At 45.0% G+C, this 20281-nt stretch overlaps 1 protein-coding gene and 1 pseudogene across 1 annotated transcript in view; one reads left to right on the top strand and one right to left on the bottom strand.

Moving 5' to 3' along the window:
* Nucleotides 1–20281, top strand: part of LOC147336505 (uncharacterized) — a 462456-nt gene that overhangs the window by 378845 nt on the left and 63330 nt on the right. The window lies entirely within an intron of this gene.
* Nucleotides 13385–16064, bottom strand: LOC147336520 (stonustoxin subunit beta-like; annotated as a pseudogene).

Below are 20281 nucleotides of genomic sequence, written 5' to 3' on the forward strand. Positions count from 1 at the left end.
ATAATACATGTTTATCAGTATCTGCTGTGACCATACTGCAGTAATAACTACAAGTCTACATTTCTGTGACTGTTGATCAATCACAGCAGGAATCTGAGCTCATCTCTGCACACAGAGCAGCTTCAGCTCTGGGATAAACTGCTCGCTTCACGTCCTTCTCAGCTCACAGACACTCATCCTGATATTTTCCTTTAACATTTGATGGTATAATTCATCTGAGTTTACACTTTATCTGCATGAATACAGAAAAACAGCTGGACTTTTGTCAAAGCTGGAAAGGTACCTAAAGAAAGCTCCAGCCGATCCAGGTGAGAAGGACAACCGCTGACTAAGCGACCTGTAGCTATCCCGTACGTGTCAGGAGTATCAGAGCAGTTGAGATGCATTTTTTCTAAACACCGGGTCTCTGTGGCTTTTAAACCCCAAAACACGCTGCCCCAAAAACTGGTCCACCCCAAGGATCGGGGCCCCCGACACAAACAGAGTAACATAGTGTACGCTGTTAAGTGCAGGAGGATTGGCAGGATTTATACATCGGGGAAACCAAACAACCTCTGGCTACAACACAGCAGAGCTACCTCGTCAGGCCAGGACTCTGCAGTCTATTCACACCTACAGGCCAGTGGACACTCTTTCAAGGATGAGGATGTAACATCCTGGACAGGGAGGAACGCTGGTTTGAAGGCGGAGTCAAGGAGGCCATTTACGTGAAAAGGGAAAGACCATCTCTGAATCGAGGAGGGGGCCTAAGGGTACATCTGTCACCATCTTACAATGCTGTGATTGCAGCCATTCCCCAACTCTCTGTGAATGGGACTCATGGACACTGATCTTTGATCAGTGGTTGTTGATCAATGGTCATGAGAATTTGCATAATTAAGATTAAGGAACTGACCTCTCAGCCCATTGTTCCTTCAGTGGGCTGGTTTCAGTCATTATGCAAATGTCCTGTTTATAAGATTGAAACCTGCCGTCAGCTGAGGCTGAAGGAGTCACTTGGATGAGTGACGAAACGTTTCTCCCACTAAACGCTACGTCCAGATGAACAGAATCAACTTTTGGAGAAAGTTGAATCAGTATTTCAGCATTAAGAGGGTATTTTAACACAAACATCAGTCCTTCTACTTCAGTATGTTTGACACTTTGTTTACCCCTAAATTAACTTTATTGTTAATGAGTTTTCATGTTTCTGTAATCCACCAGTGTGCTCATGCTTTTTTAATTGAAAAGAGATTTTTAATGATCAAATATAATTATTTTTGTTATTTGTGGATTTTAAATGTCCTTGACAGAGACAGATGATAATCAATATCCTGCACTGTGGTCTCAGGTTTGGTCCAGCTAGCACAAAGAATGGCTATGTTGAACTTCCTCCTGGGATCTACACTAAGAAGTGAGTCCAACATTAGCAGGGTCTCTTTCCTTTATCTGGATTCACTTTAGCATTCACAGTCACGTGAAGCTTGTTATTAACTCGATAAGTCAACCCAGGGTTTCAGCTGAGCGCTCACATGTAACACATGGTGTTGGCAGCATCTGATCAATCATATTCATGGAGACGTGTATCAGCAACAGAGCAGCTGAGTTTGCAGAAGGAAGTCAAACTAAACCACAGGAACAATATGAGGAGATTACACACATAATAAAATACTAGCAGTAACACAGCTGCTGCAGACAAATCAGTCGTGTGATCGTGTGTGAGAGGAGAAGGACTGTAAAGGAGTTTGGTGTTAAAAGCTCTGTATGAATGTGGGAGACTTTGAAGGGCTTTAAAAAGGCCAATATAAAATAAAAGGCAGCAAAATTGCTGAGTGTGAAAGTCACCAGACTTATCAGACCTCTGTGATTAAGACCTGTAAGAACACCTATTTGTACTTGTTGGCATTATATCAAACACACACGTATATTAAGCCTTTGTTTGAACTCTGGTTGAATTTGTTACTTTCAGACTGTGAAACATCACAGAGGCTGCAGCTGCAGATCTTTTATTCACCTGGAAATTTACTTTAAATGTTAGATGGAAAATGTATTGCTCAGTTTAACCAAAGTAAGAACAATAATCCATAAACCTTCATAAAGACAAACATCTCCCAGAACATTGAGCTGCTGAAGTGTCACTGAAGGGAAAAACTATTTGTCCTCCTCCATCCAGCAACACCTGAAACACCTGAGTTGAAGCTCCTCCCTACACTGTGTTTGAAGCAAAGCACAAAGGAGACACCTGCTGGAGCAGCTGGAGTCCTACAGACACTCAGCCTCTTCACTACACAAACACCTCCTACAACATCCACTCTTTCCACTCTGACTGCTGTGTTTGTGGAAACACTCCAACACACACCGCTTCACATACCAACATAGAAATGTGTGTGAAAAAGAGCTGAGCTGATATTAAACATGAGGATTTATTCAAAAATACAGGAACAACATCTAGACACACATTACCTCTCAGCAGCAGAAGAACATCCTTTAAAGTGAAGACCAAAATCCTTCGACTTGTTGCTCTTTAAGGAAACACAGCTGGGTTCAGGTCCAGGCTCTGGATTAGTTTCAGGGTTATGTCCAGCTGAGCCTGGTACGCCCCACAGCTCTGGGCTTTAAAACAACACACACAGAGGTATGAGTGTGAATAATGATGGAGCAGTGATGTGAGTGCTGAGCTGTGACATGGAGAAGAGTCATGGACAGTTAGAGATGGTCATCTCACCTCTGAGCTTTGGTCTGGCTCTCATGTTCCCCACACAGAGTGCTTTTAGAGGGAGGGACTCCCTCCTCTCTGTCCTCACACTGATCCATGCTGCTCAATTCACATCAGCTCACACACACTTTCTACCTTCACCTGCAGAGGAAACACAAATCATTCATGTGCACATCAACTGAAATCCTCCTTTCCATCATGTGTGCTGTCCAAATATCAGCTGAATGCAGTCAGACAGCAGTGTGAGGCACAGGAAGCTGCCATCAGCTGCTCTACTTCTACTATCAGTCCACTAGATGGAGCCATGAAGCACACATGATGCATTCACTGACACACACTGATTCACTGTGACTGGAAGTTTAAGTACATTAAGCCTCCACTCATCTACATTGTGCTTACAACCCACTGCCCCCCATCAACCTCCTGGGGCCAGGAATGACTGGAACTGAATTGGAAGCGGGCGTAATCAAACATAAATCTGTTATTCTTATCCAACCTGCCTGGACACAGTTTGCTGACCAATCATGGAGCCTATGATTCGCTTTGACAACAACTTCATGAATGTGGAAATGAAACTGAGTGTCAGCTGAGTGTCGAGCAGAAGAGGAGTCAGAGAAAAGTGACAGAGCTGCTGACTTTACAAAGAAAACTAAAACCACGTTGAAGAGATTAAACAGATAATACAATCTAACAACAACAACACAGCTGCTGCTGCAGACAAAACACATGTATGAGTGTGTGACAGGAAAAGCACTGAACAGAAGTTTACTATTAAAAATGCAGCATGTTGTAAAAAGTTTGGTCAGTGAGACTGAAAAATGGCTGCATGAGTTACTATTGTGAACAAACCCCTATAAGAACCCTGATATTACCTGAATAAGATCAAATCCTGATACGTAGTGCAGACCTTGGTAAGAGATACGCTCCAACTGGAATATAAACCTTTGGTGTGTTTAATCCAGTCAGTCTCTGAGTAACTCCACTCCTCTGCTTTCTGTTGGAAGAGAAACGAAAGTTTGTAGCACGATCCTTTTCCTCAGAGGCCTGTGTTGAATTTATATTACATCTAAGATAAAAAAATAATTCACAAAGTCTGCTCTGCCCTCCTGTCCTCCCTGCAGTCTCTGTGAGCTCCGCAGAGTGATTATAAAGACCCGGAGCTCAGAGTTTCTCCAACACCGTGGTCAAGTGTGAGCCACGCCTGCCACCCGTTATCTGCCAAGCTTGAACTTCAACGCTAAGTTTTATGGTAGTGCTGCTTCTTATCCCCTTTTGCTGATCACACACATAACAACACACATGATTTTCAGGAAGTTAACAGAAATAAAGCCACAGTGTCATTTGTTTTTCACTCAAGTTGTCTTTTCTTCTTAATTTTTCTGGTAATGCTTCTTCATTCATGATTCATTCAAATCTAAAATAACTTCAACAAATGTAAAATATTTCTGCAAATCACCTTTTATAGTTGAAATTCAGTTCTCATTTGGCTCAGCTGCTCTTTCATGCATCCATAGTTTCACCTCAAACTGCTGCTTGAGACACGAGAAATTAAAGAACAACTCTGTTCAAACGGAGAAACTTTGAAGGAACTCAATAATGTCATTTAAATGGTTTCAGGTAGGTGTATGAAGGTTCTGTATTCAATCATATATGATAGTTGACATGAAATTCTGAATTCATCTTCTTGGACACCCACACTGCATAATTCTGTAGAAATGAAATTAGTCATTTCTAATCAATTTCAACATCAAATATCATAACATTGCATCAAAATGCGTAAAAATGATTCTTGATAGCTGACCTTAAAGTCTCTGTGCATTCTTCCTCTGGGTTACCTTCTCTATATATTTGCAGTTTAACCACCAAAAGCTGCAAGGTTTCAGAGAAATAAAAGGAACGTTCTACTCAAATTTAATAAGATTAATTTAATAAAAACTTTGACAGTTGTCATAAAATTCTTAACAAACTCCTCTTCTGTCTGTAGCTCAGGAGTTAGAGCAGGTCACGAAGTAACTGGAAGGTTGGTTGTTTGATACGAGATACTAACCCCAAGATAGAAAACTCTTCAGCACAGGAAAAGTCCTTGAATGAGTCATTTGTATGAAGCACTTTGAATGCTCAGAGTAGAAAAGCACCATATCAGAACCAGCCTCACCCACTTGTGATGGGTGGGTGGCTGTGGCTCAGGTGGTAGAGCAGATCAGCTGCTGATTGGAAGGTTGGTGGCTCGAACCTTGGCTTCCCCAGCCTGCATGCCAAATATCCTTGGGCAAGATACTAACCCCAAGTTGCCCTCTGATGATTAGTTTGCACTTGTGTTTAGAAGTGCTTGTGTGAATGAGGCCTGTTGTATAGAGCACTTTGAAAACTCCAGGAGAATAGAAAAGCACTATATAAGAATCAGTCCATTTACTACATGTCCGCAACGTTTCATCTCCAACCACTGCAATATTATTTGTTAGGATCGCTGTTCTCTCCGGGTACTCCGGCTTCCTCCCACCGTCCAAAGACATGCAGCTTGTGGGGATATTTAGTTGGATAATCCAAATTGCCACTAGGTGTGAATGTGTGAGTGAATGTGAGTGCGAATCATTGTCTATCCCTGTGTGTTAGCCCTGCGACAGACTGGCAACCTGTCCAGGGTGTACCCCGCCTCTCGCCCTATGACAGCTGGGATAGGCTCCAGCGCCCCCGCGACCCTTAAAAGGATAAGCTGAAGCTGATGGAGGATCGCTGTTTCTTTCCTCAGGGTTTTGTGATGCCTTTTTGTTTTTGAGAGTCTTTTGTGTTTTAGTTTGGCTCTTTGTATATAAGGATGGTTAATAGTTTGCTTTAGGATTTACTATATCCCATGTACCCTGTTTTCATATTGTAGTTTGTCTTCTTGGTTTTGTAACACTAAATATCTGCTTTTGTGATCCCTTTCTGTACTTCAGTTATGTCCCTTTGTCTGTCTTGTCTCTCTGTTTGTCTGTCATTGTCTGATTTCCCCATCTGTCATGTTTCCCATTCACTTATATTTCCCTTTCTGTTTTCTACATGTCTGCGTATGTCTCTGTGTATCATTTCCTCTTTTTTTATCATCTCGTGTCTTGTGAACTTAGCTTTGAGTTTTACTTCCCCCATTTGGTTAATGATTTGTTCCCATCAGTGTCTCAGTCTCGTCTGCATTTATCTATCTCATGTTCCCCTGTTCAGTCTGTTCTCCTCTATGTAATTTAAGCCTTGTTCTCCATGTTTTCCTGTTTTATTGTTTTAACTGTTGCTTCCTGTGACTATTGTAGTTTTCTCCTGCATCATGTCTCCCACCTGTTGCCTCTCGTCTCATTATCCAGTGTGTATTTATTGTCCCCGTCTTCTTGTGTACTTTGTGCTTTCCTTGCTCTGTGTTCCCATGGTTTTGGGGGCGGTGGTGTGGGATTGATTAAGGAAATGGCTGAGTTAATAGGGATGACCAAAATGAGAAAAATAAATCGATCTTCAATAAGAGAAAGGATTATTCTAAGAAGGAATATTTTTGATGGATCAGAATTATATAATGAAATATGAACAAAATCTTTTGTTAATCATTGTTTATTAACTGAACCTTGTTGAATTTGAGTAGAACTGTTTTTTAATTTGGCAGAAACACAGCAGCAGTTTGAAATGAAACTATCCAGGCTGTAGAGTAGACGAGCAAAGTCAAGAATCCACTGAGATTTTCATGACAACAACTAAGAAGGATTTCTTAAATGAATTGTTGATACGCTGTTATAATAATCCACTGAGCTTATTGAATTTGGGGAGAAATGTCCTTTAATGTGCAATCACACAGTGGGCTGAGATGAAACTGCACACAGTGTTGGTGTCCCAGAAGAGAAATCAGGTAAAAATTTAGTGTCAGCTAGTAAGCAAGAATTTAAAAAATATTTTTACAGATATCAAATTTGTTCTGTTATATAAAACTGTAATTTATACTAGTCAGGTGGATCATCAACAATCATCAATCAGTGCAGTACCAGCAAAATTCAGACAGACACACAAACACACACATCCACAATTTTACTGTTTTAACACAGTATCATAAATCTAATTAGAATATGCTATAGTACTTTAAATACCAATTTAAATATATTTCAAAAATATATTACAGCTTTTTTCAGTCTGTTGAACAAAAATCCCCAAAGAAGAAGAAGCACTACCATAAAACTTTGTGTAAAAGTGCAAGAAAGTTTAAGAGGCTTACAAATGACGGCTCACATAACTGCGGTGTTACAAGTCAACCTCGTTGATATCTGTCATCATGAACAATGCTATGGTTTGTGCTGGAGCGAAGCTGCACACAGCTGATATTATCAGAAAAAAATACATACTGATTCGATTACCTTCACACGCAGATTCACACAAAGACGACCAGCTGCATCAGCGAAGTTTAGAGAACAGACAGTGAAACTTAAAAAAAGGAAACACACAGATTTCGGGGAATGCTGGGGCTGGGGAACATCAGTAATTAGAAACACAAAATGTTTCTAAGCATTTGTAAATGTTTGTTGGAGGGTTTAGAGGAGCTGAATCATTTTGTGTGAAAGTTAAAGTCAAACACACTCTTAGTAGAGAGAGACTGTGTCTGCAGATCAAACAGGTCTCACTGTGATGTCCCTTTAGTCAGACTCTGTCTCTGCTACATTAATGACTGAAAGTTGTCACGTTCTTATTTAGTTAATACTCTTTAAAACAGGTGTACACTTTTAGTTTAATACATTATAGATTCTCTGATGAAGAAATACGGTATATATATGTAACCTGATGAAGCGGTATCTAAAATGTTTTTATGTTTGACATACCAAGACTGTTTCACACTGCAGGAGTTGCAGATGATAAAACAAAGACTGTAAAGCTAAGCAGTTTGTTTGCTGTTTATCACTGCCTGTCCATTAGTCAAATTAATATTACTTTTATCAAAAATAATTTCCCGTCTGTATTTGGTCTTCCTCCATAGTCGCCATAGTCACATCATTGTGTTTTGTTGATGTTTCCCCTCCTTGTGATTCATTCAGTGTTCCCATGTCTGTTTCGCCCCCGGTCCCTGTGTGTCGAGCCGTGTCTCTTAGTTTGTATCCTGTTTTATTTGGACAGTCTCGTGTCCTGTGTTCAGTGTGTTCAGTTTTGCTTTCTCCTGTCTCATCACATCTAATTTGTCCCTGCTGTGTCCTCATGGTTTCCACTTCCCTTATCATCCCTCTGTGTATATATTGTCTGACTTTCCTTTTGTTCATTGTCCCTACATTGTTTAGTTTCACTTTAGCCATGGCATCATTATGTTCATTTCAGTCAGCTGTTCCCCCGTGTGTTTCCACTTCCCCTGATCACCTCCTGTCTGTATTTAAGTCCTCTGTCTTTCTTTATTCAGTGTCAGGTCGTCTGCGTTGCCTCCCTTCAGGTCTTATCACAGTTGATTCAAAGTTATCACAGTTTTGTCACAGTCAGTTAGTTTTCCTAGTTTAGGTGTCAGTTAAGTTTTTGCCACTGCTCATGATGCTTTCATTTTGTATTCACGTTTATAGCCTAAATAAACAGCTTGCCTTTTTTTTTCAAAACTTAGTTCTGTCTCCTTCCCTGTCTGCACTTGGGTCCACTTCATCATAACACCGGTGTACCCCACCATGACAGTTATGTCCAAGTTTTCCATGTTCCCAGTGTTTAGTTTCCCCACTTTAGTCATGGTTAGTTTTCCTTTAGTTTGCTCCTGCCTTTTGTTTTGTTTTGCTCACCAGCCTTGAATAAACAGTTTGCTTTTGGTTAAACTTTTGTTTCCACGCGTCTGCTTCTGGGTCCACACTTCAACCTCCACATAGTCCACAGCCCACACTGTGGCTGGGGTCAGGTCACAGAGTTTTGGACTTTATCTGGCATTTTATGCAAGGTTTCATTTTTTTCCTGGAATTTACTTCCCATGTTTTGCTGGCTGTGTGTTATGACTCTGGAAATTATTCTAAAAATTATTAATTTGTGATTGTTTCATGACCAGATCCTACAGACTCTTTACAGTCATTATGGGATGGTTTTACAGGTGGAGGACACTGATATTTTTCCTCCTCATACCAGTGTCACTACTGGTATGAGAAGAGACCAGTAACCTGTACTTGTATCTGACAAAACAATCAGAAACAGATTTTATAAGGGTGGCCTGAGGGCCTGATGTCCTCTAGCAGGCCCTGTACTCACTGACTGGAACCATGCATGATTGACATTTGCCATAGAATACCAGAATTATCAGGCCACCACTGGCAGACTGTGTTTTTCACCCTGAACACATATGACAGATATGAAAGGGTCCAGAGAAGTTGTAACATCGTTCTGCGTGGCCAGTTTGATAGTGGGCCAGTAATGACCCAAGAGGCATATCAGTGGAGGGAGGCACAGACATCTATGGGCTGGCAGCATCACCCTGACTGCAATTAGGCATCAGGATGAAGTTTCTGGACCTCTGGACTGATTACCAAACTCTACGCTGGTGCAGTGGTTGCTCCTCCTGCTGCAGGACAATGACACCAAACACACCTCCAGGCTGTGTGAGGGCTGTTTGACCAAGAAGGAGCGTGATGAAGTGCTGACCAGATGGTCTGGCCTCCACAGTCACCTGACCAAAACCCAGTGGAGATGGTTTGGGATGAGATGGAGCTCAGAGTGAAGGCAAAGGACCAACAAGTGCTCAGCATCTCTGGGAACTCCTTCAAGACTGTTGGAAACCATTTCAGGTGATGACCTCATGAAGCTCATGGAGAGAACGCCAAGAGTGAGCAAAGCAGGAATCAAAGCAAACATTAAATTTTAGTAAGCTCTTTGGGATCCACTAAGGTTTTTGAAATTCCATCATATTTTGTTTGAGATATCTTTTTTCTCTGCTGATCAAACTGGAGAGTCTCACTGTAATGTGCCGGCGAGTCACACTCAATTTTATTTTTAGTTTGGAAACTGAACAGACTTTCAGTAAAAATAATGATTCAGCAATGTACAATGTTGGGAACTAATACATTTATAACTATTTTCTAAAGGATCATTTCATGCCACTACAGGCAAGCTAAAGTCTAGCTATCATTTCATAATTCCCACAGCAAAAGTAAGGTGACAGGTGACCACAATGTGGCAACAAGACTGAATTAAGACTGGAAACCAGCACCATCATCTCATCCATCCTCTCAGTTTACAAAGTAGACCTGTCATGGTTCGTTGTGTGGCAGGCAGGAGAAGGACCCAAGATGCAGATTCACAGACACGGGGATAAACTCAAAAAACACAGCTTTATTGCTGGCCACGAGAAGCAATACAAAATAAACTAAAACTGGGAAAACTAAAGCATGAGATGTACAAGGAACCGAACCACGGGGAGAATAACACACAACATGAGGGAGAACGCGACGCCGAACAGAGGGAGACTCAGACAGAAATACACAGAGGGTAAACGAGGAAAGTGGGAACACACGGGGAACACAGGTGACACTGATAATCATAACGAGACAGGGCGGGGTGAACTGAACATGACATGTACAGGCGTGAGAGTCACAAAGTAAACAGGAAGTGCACAGAGGTTCAGACAGGAGGAGAGAGAGCACGGGGAAAACACAGACATAACGGGCTGGGGAAACATGAAACAACCACAAAGGGAGACGAGGGCTCATAAATACATAGAGGGCACACAGGGGGAAGAGAGAGCACGGGGAGAACTTAGACATAATGGGCAGGGGAAACATGGAATAAAACATAAGGAGAGACGAGGGCTCACAGATACACAGAGGGGCACACAGGGGGTAAAAGCCATGAAGGGAAAACACTTAGGGAACAACACAACAGGGCAACTCAGAAAACATGGCCTAAGCAAGGAACAAAATACAAAAATACAAGGAACTAAGAATACTGGGCCCACATGGCCCAGGACCATGACAAGACCTACACCATTGTCTCAAAGGTATACTCTTCTGTTGGATAATTTGTTAGTTTGTTAAAAACCGACAGAGGAAGCTGTACAAACACATCACATGTCAGTTGTCAGCAGAAGTGTAGAGAGGACAAAATGTAAGCGCTGAGAACTTCAGAATCTGAGATTTGTCCAGATTTGTAGAGGAACAGATCAGATTTATTTTGTTTATATCATGTTCAGTCTTTCAAAATTAGAAAAGGCAGAATTTGTGTTGTTCAAACACACTGATTCCACAAAAAGACACAAATGTGAAATTGCCTAGCTAACAGTTACAGAGCTACATGATGATAATTATATATATATATATATATATATATATATATATATATATATATATATATATATATATATATATATATAACACCCAGCACGCCCCTGCGGGCGGTTCATCCTTCAAGCTCGGGTCCTCTACCAGAGGCCTGGGAGCTTGAGGGTCCTGCGCAGTACCTTAGCTGTTCCCAGGACTGCGCTCTTCTGGGCAGAGATCTCCGATGTTGTTCCCGGGATCTGCTGGAGCCACTCGCCTAGCTTGGGAGTCACCGCACCTAGTGCTCCGATTACCACGGGGACCACCGTTACCTTCACCCTCCACATCCTCTCGAGCTCTTCTCTGAGCCCTTGGTATTTCTCCAGCTTCTCGTGTTCCTTCTTCCTGATATTGCTGTCATTCGGAACCGCTACATCAATCACTACGGCCGTCTTCTTCTGTTTGTCTACCACCACTATGTCCGGTTGGTTAGCCACCACCATTTTGTCTGTCTGTATCTGGAAGTCCCACAGGATCTTAGCTCGGTCATTCTCCACCACCCTTGGGGGCATCTCCCATTTTGACCTCGGGACTTCCAGGTTATACTCAGCACAGATGTTCCTGTACACTATGCCGGCCACTTGGTTATGGCGTTCCATGTATGCCTTGCCTGCTAGCATCTTGCACCCTGCTGTTATGTGCTGGATTGTCTCTGGGGCATCTTTACACAGCCTACACCTGGGGTCTTGCCTGGTGTGATAGACCCCAGCCTCTATGGATCTTGTGCTCAGAGCTTGTTCTTGTGCTGCCATGATTAGTGCCTCTGTGCTGTCTTTCAGTCCAGCTTTGTCCAGCCACTGGTAGGATTTCTGGATATCAGCCACCTCCTCTATCTGCCGGTGGTACATACCGTGCAGGGGCCTGTCCTTCCATGATGGTTCCTCGTCTCCCTCCTCTTTCTTGGGTTTCTGCTGCCTGAGGTATTCACTGAGCACTCGGTCAGTTGGGGCCATCTTCCCAATGTATTCTTGGATGTTCGTTGTCTCATCCTGGACTGTGGTGCTGACACTCACCAGTCCCCGGCCCCCTTCCTTCCGCTTAGCGTACAGCCTCAGGGTGCTGGACTTGGGGTGAAACCCTCCATGCATGGTAAGGAGCTTTCTTGTCTTTATGTCAGTGGCTTCTATCTCCTCCTTTGGCCAGCCTATTACCCCAGCAGGGTACCTGATCACGGGCAGGGCGTACGTGTTGATGGCCCGGATCTTGTTCTCACCATTCAGCTGACTCCTCAGGACTTGCCTGACCCTCTGCAGGTACTTGGTGGTTGCAGCTTTTCTAGCGGCCTCTTCATGGTTCCCATTTGCCTGCGGGATCCCCAGGTACTTGTAACTGTCCTCTATGTCTGCAATGTTGCCTTCTGGTAGTTCAATCCCCTCAGTTCTGACTACCTTCCCTCTCTTTGTTACCATCCGACTACACTTCTCCAGTCCGAACGACATTCCAATGTCATTGCTGTATAGCCTGGTAGTGTAGATCAGTGAATCGATGTCTCGTTCACTCTTGGCATACAGCTTGATGTCATCCATGTACAGGAGGTGGCTGACAACTGCTCCGTTCCGTAGTCGGTATCCGTAGCCAGTCTTGTTAATGATCTCACTGAGGGGGTTCAGGCCTATGCAGAACAGCAGTGGGGACAGAGCATCTCCTTGGTAGATCCCGCACTTGATGGTGACTTGTGCTATGGGCTTGGAGTTGGCCTCTAGTGTTGTACGCCACATCCCCATTGAGTTCCTGATGAAGGCTCTTAGGGTCCCATTGATCTTGTACAATTCTAGGCATTCCAGTATCCAGCTGTGGGGCATTGAGTCATAGGCCTTCTTGTAATCAATCCAGGCAGTGCACAGGTTGGTCAGTCTGGTCTTGCAGTCTCGGCTGATTGTCCTGTCTACCAGTAGCTGGTGTTTTGCGCCTCTGGTATTCTTGCCAATTCCTTTCTGTGTCCCGCTCATGTATTGACCCATGTGCCTGTTCATCTTATATATATATATATATATATTTTTTTTTTTTTTTTTTTTTTTTTTATGATGATAATTATATGTGAAGACATCTGCTTTTTTAAAATATAGCTCCATGCTTGCATTTATATCTGTGACCATCGGAGGGCAGTAAGCACTCATTAGTCTGTTCCTCTTTATTGATGTCAGTGTTTCTGTCAGTTTAATAATATCTGTGTTCAAATATGTTTCAAATAAGTTCAGTATTCCAACATTGAAATGAACTTCATCATCTCAGCTGAACTGAGCTTCAGAGAAACACTGCATACTGATGTCTGTGAAGCTTTGACAGAAAAACAGTTTAAAACATCAAGTGATTGAATCCATGAATCTAAAAATGTGTTTCTGAGTAAAAGAGGCAGACATGTACAGACTGAACTATCTGTTCAACAATCAGAGTGTTAAAGGACACTAACATGACACTCTTTAAACTAAACTACACACAGACACACTGAGGAACCACATGAGACTGTAAATCCAGGATAAAGAGGTTCAGTGAATGTCGTGTGGAAGGTGTGGAGGTGGATCAGAGAGTCAGAGGAGACTCTGTAGAAGGACAGAGTGCCAGCAGGACAGTCCACATACACTGCTGCTCTGTTAGAGACAGAGGAGGAGGAGATGGGTGTTTGTCTGTTATTGTGCCACACAGAGGAATAATGATCAGAGCAGAAAAGACTCCAGGACTGATCATTTCCACCAAACACACACTCATCACTCCTTCCTCTCCTTTTGATTCCTCTGTAACTCACTGATATCTAAGCCCTCCTCGTCCACTCGACCTCCCAGTAACAGCGACCAGTCAGACCATCTCTACACAGCAGCTGTTCACAAACATCAAATCTGTCTGGATGATCAGGATATGACTGAACCTCCTCCACATGTGTCACCTTCCTGTTGTTGTCAGACAGTTGGAGCTTTGTGTTCACTGTGTTTGTGTCGATTGTGAGTTGACAGGAATCTGATGGAGAGAACAAACACAATCCAGCTGCAGTTATTGATCCATCATCTGTTCATTGATTGACCCTTTGATGATGACTCCTCACATCAGAATGATGAAGATGGTTGAATGTGTGCTGCTTTGTTTTCATGAATCCCATTAAAAACACACTTACACTTCCTCAGACCTGGTCTCAACCATCGGACTCCAGCAGGCTCCACCCTGAAAGGAGGAGGGGGGTCAGAGCAGCACAGTCAGCATGCACACATGGACATTACATGGCTCTCATAAACACACACTGTTACACACTGATAAAGGAACAGTCCAACATTTTGACACATAAATGTTTAAACTTCAAAAGAGCAAAACTCATAATCACATCACATTTAATCTCCTTTATTAAGCACGATGTCCAGGGAGCATTGACATGTGCCACAGTCAAGGTTCAACACACTGTGACATTCATGCTGTCAGGGAGTGGGTGCATATTAAATGTAAAGACTGGGACTGGGTACAAAAACTGATTCAGTACAGGTAGAGTGCAGCAGCCAGTGCATCACATATTTTGAGCTAATGCAGCGGTCAACACACCACATACTGCTTTCTATGTAAAGGAGCCTTCATTATCAGATTAGGGCTGTTTGTGACCATAAAGTCTGTCTCACAAGGGCAGCCACTGGTCCAGGCGAGGATGCCTCCACAGTGGGATGTCTGAGGGTGCAGACATGGGTGAAGTTAGGACCAGGTGCCAGTGGACCTGTGGACGTCTGGAGAGAGGAGTTATTGTTTCACTCCACCAAAAGCAGGAGAGAAAGATGTTTGTTAATAATCCTTCTAATTAATAAATGTAGAGCAAATTTGTTCAAGGTAAACAAACATAAATGATGGAAACAGCATCAACCAATCACAATGCTGCACTCTTGCAGGAGGAGGTTGTGATTTGATGCATGTGATGAATATATTTATTTCTTGTTCTCGTAACAGGAAAATTATCTTTTATTTTTGTATATTTATACTAACATAAGTGCATTTAAAGGCTTGTCATCTTGATTTATTTATTCAGAAATGATATCAAACAATAATACAGGGAAACTTTGAATTAAATGACACAATTCTTGGTCATTGATGGTTACAGCTAACAGTGTCTCTGGGACCACTTTTGACAGCATTTGACTGAAGTGCTGGTTGGCTACAGGGCCACCATGAAGGCTCTTTCTGGAGCTCTCAGTGCTGCAACACATATCCTGCAGTGCAGGCTGCAGGGTAACAGGACCAGTGGTTGTTAATGCTACATCCACTTTACAGTCAAAAACACCCACTAGTCTGGGCCTAACACCCAACCGGTGACCCGGTTTCCTCCACCAGCTCCATCCCTTTGTTTCTTAATCTCTTCTTTCTGTTGGAATGATTATTTCTTATTATAATTTGAATTTCAAGGTTGAGCGGCCAAAGTTAATTCACTTTGACTGCATTCTATTTTTCTGTTGTTTTCTACTAACTATCATCACAAAGTCCAGAAGATCAATTTGATATTTTAGCAGAAACAAGTTTCAGTAGCAAACGCTCAGAAGCAGCAAACTAGAAGTGCAAAATAGCCCATTTTAGTAGGCGGCCAGTTAAGTTGAGTGACCTAGTAATCCATTTACTTTTATTAATATTTGTTTTCTAAGCTGGGGAAACAACTTCCCCCTAATTCTAGTTTATGCTGGGCCAGGCTAAACATGTCCTGGACATGGTCTCTGCACACAGATAAAACTTAAAATAAATAAAGAGAGTGAAAATGGCAGTTCCTTTCCAGAGATCAGTTTGAACAGGGTGCACCGTTGTTGCTGACAGAGATTTTGTCCTTTGAGACCCCATATAGACATCTACTGTTTAAGTTAGACCAGAATGGGAAAAATGTTCCTATATGTGTGATTGTTCAAATAACACTGGTTTCCAGCATTAAGTAATCAGACAGAGCCAGTTTCCTCATCTATCAGACACTGTTTGTGGCTGTAACGGCCATCTACATACCTCAGAGTGTCCAGTCTTAGCTGCTCAAGCATCTTCACTCCTGCCTCTCCTGGGTTATTGTAGCTCAGGTCCAGCTCTTTCAGATGGGAAGAACTGGAGCTAAAAGCTGAGACCAGAGACTTGCAACCTTCCTCTGTGACCAGGCAGCCTGACAGCCTGCAGACATGACAAATACTCTTAGAGAAGAGAGAAATAGCTAAATGCAAACAGGAAATTGCAGCCAAAAATGAAACAGGAGTTAAAAATACTCCTCCTTGAATCGCTACCTTATCGTGGTGGAGGGGTTTGTGTGTCCCAGGGATCCCAGGGGCTATGTTGTCTGAGGGCTTTTGTCCCCTGGTAGGGTCTCCCATGGCAAATTGGTCCTGGGTGAGGGACCAGACAAAGAGCGATTCAGAAGACCCTTATGAAAAGAATATCGAGGGAACAGTTTACCCTGCCCGGGATAGGGTTACCGGGGCCCCGCCCTGGAGCCAGGCCCGGGGAGGGTGCCCGAGGGCGAGCGTCTGGTGGCCGGGCCTTAGTCCATGGGGCCCGGCCGGGCACAGCCCGAAGAGGAGACATGGGCCCATCCTCCCGCAGGCCCACCACCCGCAGGAGGCGCCATAGGGGTCGGGTGCATTGTGTGTCGGGTGGCGGCCAGGAGCGGAGGCCCTGGCGGACTGACCCCCGGCTGCCAAGACTGGCAATAGGGACATGGAATGTCACCTCTCTGGTGGGGAAGGAGCCTGAGTTAGTGCGTGAGGTTGAGAGGTACCGGCTAGATATAGCCGGGCTCACCTCCACGCATGGCTTGGGCTCTGGAACCAGTCTCCTGGAGAGGGGCTGGACTCTGTCTCAGTCTGGAGTTGCCCCTGGTGAGAGGCGGCGGGCTGGGGTGGGTATTCTAATATCCCCTCGGCTTGCTGTCAGTACGGTGGAGTTTTTCCCGGTGGACGAGAGGGTTTGTTCCCTGCGCCTTAGGGTCGGGGAAGAGGTCCTGACTGTCATCTGCGTTTATGCGCCGAGTGGCAGTTCGGAGTACCCAGCCTTCTTAGAGTCCGTGGGGGGGGGGGGGGGGGGGGGGGGGGGTGCTGGAAGGTGCTCTGTTGTCCTGCTGGGAGATTTCAACGCTGTCGTAACGACAGCGAGACCTGGAGGGGCGTGATTGGGAGGAATGGCCTCCCTGATCTGAACCCGAGCGGTGTTTTGTTATTGGACTTCTGTGCTAATCACAGTTTGGCCATAATGAACACCCTGTTCGAACATAAGAGTGTCCATAAGTGCACGTGGCACAAGGACGCTCTAGGCCGTAGGTCGATGATCGATTTTGTAATCGTATCACCAGACCTGCGACCATATGTTCTGGACACTCGGGTAAAGAAAGGGGCTGAGCTGTCAACTGATCACCACCTGGTGATGAGTTGGATCAGGTGGCGGGGGAGGACGCTGGGCAGACCTGGTGCACCTAAACGCGTAGTGAGGGTGTGCTGGGAACGTCTAGCAGAGGCCCCAGTCCGCGAGATCTTCAACGCACACCTCCGGCAGAGCTTCAACAGCATTCCGAGGGAGACTGGGGACATTGAGTCCGAATGGACCATGTTCAGCGTCTCCATTGCCGAAGCTGCTGCATTGAGCTGCGGCCGCAAGGTGGTTGGTGCCTGCCGTGGTGGTAATCCCCGAACCAAATGGTGGACACCAGAGGCTGAAGAAGGAGTCCTATCGGGCTTGGTTAGCCCGTGGGACTCCGGAGGCACCCGACAGGTATCGACAGGCCAAGCGGAATGCGGCTCGGGCAGTGGCTGAAGCAAAAACTCGGGTGTGGGAGGAGTTCGGAGAGGCCATGGAAAAAGACTTTCAGACTGCCTCGAAGAGATTCTGGCAAACCGTCAGGCGTCTCAGGAGGGGAAAGCGGTGCTCTACCTGCACTGTGTATAGTGCTGGCGGAGCGCTGCTGACGTCGACTGAGAAAATTGTCAGGCGGTGGAAGGAATACTTCGAGGACCTCCTTAATCCCACTGACACATCTTCCGAGGAGGAAGCAGAGTCTGGGGATGAGGGGAATGTCCCGCCAATTTCCGGGAGCGAGGTCACTGAGACAGTTAAACAACTCCTTGGTGGCAGAGCCCCTGGTGTTGATGAGGTCCGCCCCGAGTTCCTGAAGGCTCTGGACGTTGTAGGGCTGTCCTGGTTGACACGCCTCTGCAATATTGCTTGGAGATCAGGGGCAGTACCTGTGGACTGGCAGACCGGGGTGGTGGTCCCCATCTTCAAGAAAGGGGACTGGAGGGTGTGTTCCAACTACAGGGGGATCACACTCCTCAGCCTCCCTGGGAAAGTCTATGCCAGGGTGCTGGAAAGGAGAGTTCGTCCGCTAGTCGAACCTCGGATACAGGAGGAACAATGCGGTTTTCGTCCTGGTCGCGGAACACTGGATCAGCTCTTTATCCTCTCGAGGATACTTGAGGGTGCATGGGAGTTTGCCCAACCAGTCTACATGTGTTTTGTGGACTTGGAGAAGGGATTCGACCGTGTCCCTCGGGGTGTCCTGTGGGAGGTGTTGCGGGAGTATGGGGTGTCTGGCCCATTGCTACGGGCCATTCGATCCCTATACAACCATTGCAAGAGCTTGGTTCGCATTGCCGGCAATAAGTCGACTCGTTCCCGGTGGGTGATGGGCTCCACCAGGGCTGCCCTTTGTCTCCGGTTCTGTTGATAATTTTTATGGACAGGGTCAAAGGAGCTTGGAAAGAAAAGCGTCTGGACTTCTTTAAGTTTCTTGAAGATGTTTCACCTCTCATCCGAGAAGCTTCTTCAGTTCTAAGGTCAAATGGTGGAGAGTCCCAGATATAAACCTAGTGGGAGTGACCCCCCACAGAGGGACAAAAGGACCCCCTGATGATCCTCTAATCGCCTGAGCCTTTTAAGGACAGGATTTCTAGGCGCAGCCAAGTGGCGGAGAGCTTTCGCTTTGGTGGCCTCAGAATCTCATCTCTGATTTTTGCGGATGATGTGGTTCTGTTGGCTTCATCGGGTGAGGGCCTCCAGCTCGCACTGGAACGGTTCGCAGCCGAGTGTGAAGCAGCGGGAATGAGGATCAGCACCTCCAAATCTGAGGCCATGGTTCTCAGCCGGAAAAGAGTGGAGTGCCCACTCTGGGTCGGGGATGAGTGATGGGAGAAGGGAGCCGGAGATCGACAGACGGATTGGGGCTGCAGCTGCAGTAATGCGGACGCTGCACCGGTCCGTCGTGGTGAAGAGGGAGCTGAGTGTAAAAGCGAAGCTCTCAATTTACCGGTGGATCTACGTCCCTACCCTCACCTATGGCCACGAGCTGTGGGTAGTGACCGAAAGAACGAGATCGCGGATACAAGCGGCCGAAATTAGCTTCCTCCGAAGGGTGGCTGGCCTCTCCCTTAGAGATAGGGTGAGAAGTTCGGCCATCCGGGAGGGGCTCAGAGTAGAGCAGCTGCTGCTCCACATCGAAAGGAGCTATCTGAGGTGGTTCGGGCATCTGACAAGGATGCATCTGACAAGGATGCCCCCTGGGCGCCTCCTGGGTGAGGTGTTCCAGGCATGTCCCACCGGGAGGAGGCCCCGGGGCAGACCCAGGACACGCTGGAGAGATTATATCTCTCGGCTGGCCTGGGAATGCCTTGGTGTTCCCCCAGATAAGCTGGAGGAGGTGGCTAGGGAGAGGGAGGTCTGGGATTCTTTGCTTAGGCTGCTGCCCCCGCGACCCGGCCTCGGATAAAGCGGATGAAGATGGATGGATAGAGTTAAAAATAGCCATTAGTCAATCCAAACCTTAGATTGTAAACCTCTAAACCTCATCTACTGAACATTTCAAGAACGCTGACCTGAGTGTCTCTGTCACAGTTCTGGGTCGGTTCGACCCAGCATTCGAAGTTTATCATGTTTTGGTTTATTTTTGAATGATCGTTTTGTTACTCTTGTACTTTGTTGATTATGATTATTATTATTGGAAATCTATGTGTCTGTTTATTCATGTTTTAGGAATTGTCCTTCGGATGCGTCTGTATAGTATAGTTCTAGTTCCATGTGTCATTTTCTGTCTCAGTGTCGAGTCTGCAGCTTTGTGTAGTGTTTTCTTGTTTCCTGTTTTATTGTGAAGGTCTGCATCTCATGTGAGCGTGTTCAGTTTTACCTCCCTTGTCTCGTCTCGTTAATTACTGCCAGCTGTGTCCACCACCTGCCCTGTGTTTCTCTGTGTGTATTTAAGTCGCGTCTTCTGTCATTGTAGTTGCTGGTCCGTCTGTGTATCCACCGTGTCTCACTGTGAGAGTATGATCTAGATAAAATATCATCTCTATAGAGGTTAAATCATGTGGAGGGTTGATTAATCATCAATAATCAATCAATTAGTCATCATTAA

Source organism: Aulonocara sp. 'chitande type north' Nkhata Bay, linkage group LG3 (genome assembly GCF_057382095.1).
Source record: "Aulonocara sp. 'chitande type north' Nkhata Bay isolate Kocher_YH1m ecotype deep benthic linkage group LG3, A_spYH_male_GT1.1, whole genome shotgun sequence".
NCBI classification, from domain to species: Eukaryota; Metazoa; Chordata; class Actinopteri; order Cichliformes; family Cichlidae; genus Aulonocara; species Aulonocara sp. 'chitande type north' Nkhata Bay.